The 832-nt window shown below is 31.5% G+C and overlaps 1 protein-coding gene across 1 annotated transcript in view; it reads right to left on the bottom strand.

Annotated features, from left to right (window-relative positions):
- The window catches only part of LOC107716805 (protein ABHD13), a 9,286-nt gene that overhangs the window by 2,190 nt on the left and 6,264 nt on the right, over positions 1-832 (bottom strand). The window lies entirely within an intron of this gene.

The following is an 832-nucleotide window of genomic DNA, read 5'->3' as shown; positions in this document are numbered from 1 at the left end:
TGCACACAAACTTCCCAGAATACTGAGTGCCCTGTTGGTTACAGTGTTTACTTCCTTTTTAATTATATTTTTATAAAATATTTATTTATATGTGAAAATACTTTGTCATCTAAAGTATAAGTATGTTTATTTTACAAATTTATTTTTTAATCCATTTTCAAATGACTTCACATTTCTTAAATATTAATTAAAATAAATAAAATTATATCGGCTTTATACTGGCCACCCTGCTTTCCAAGATATCGGCATTGGCAGTCAAAAAACCAATATCGGTCGACCACTAGTCATAACAGGCCAACTTTGACCTCAAGATGAGGAAGAATTTGTGAAGACGAACTGCCACTCACAATGTATTTCACTTCCATCAGCGAGAAGAAATGTAGAGTAGAATATAATTTATCCATTGGGAATTGACTGGATTATGAAATGTGGGCGTCACCATAATGGAGCCAGACTGAGTATGACTTAGGCTACTCAGCTAAAACTAAACTTAAACAGCTATTTGGCTGTTGGATAACATTAGAAAGTATAGATTTTTGTTTGTATATGCTGTCAATTATAGTTCTTAGAAAGAAAATTGGAATCAGCACAAATCGGTATCGACAGGTCAAACTTACAAAAAAATCGGAAATCGGAATTGGCCAAGAAAATTGCAATCGGTGCATCTCTAGTAAATTACATTTTAAAATGCTCATAATTCGTTTACAGTTACTTTTTTATGGAATACATGATTACATATTATTCACACAATGGCAGTCCCTAATTCTTTTTTCTCTTTAAAATTTTCATTTCTAAAAATCGTACTATGTCAATCTATTTTTCTTGGACTTTA

The sequence above is a fragment of the Sinocyclocheilus rhinocerous genome, unplaced genomic scaffold, assembly GCF_001515625.1.
Source record: "Sinocyclocheilus rhinocerous isolate Xijiao unplaced genomic scaffold, SAMN03320098_v1.1 scaffold1441, whole genome shotgun sequence".
Taxonomy (NCBI): domain Eukaryota; kingdom Metazoa; phylum Chordata; class Actinopteri; order Cypriniformes; family Cyprinidae; genus Sinocyclocheilus; species Sinocyclocheilus rhinocerous.
Note: the sequence above shows the minus strand (reverse complement) of the source record. Positions and strands in the feature narration are given on the sequence as shown.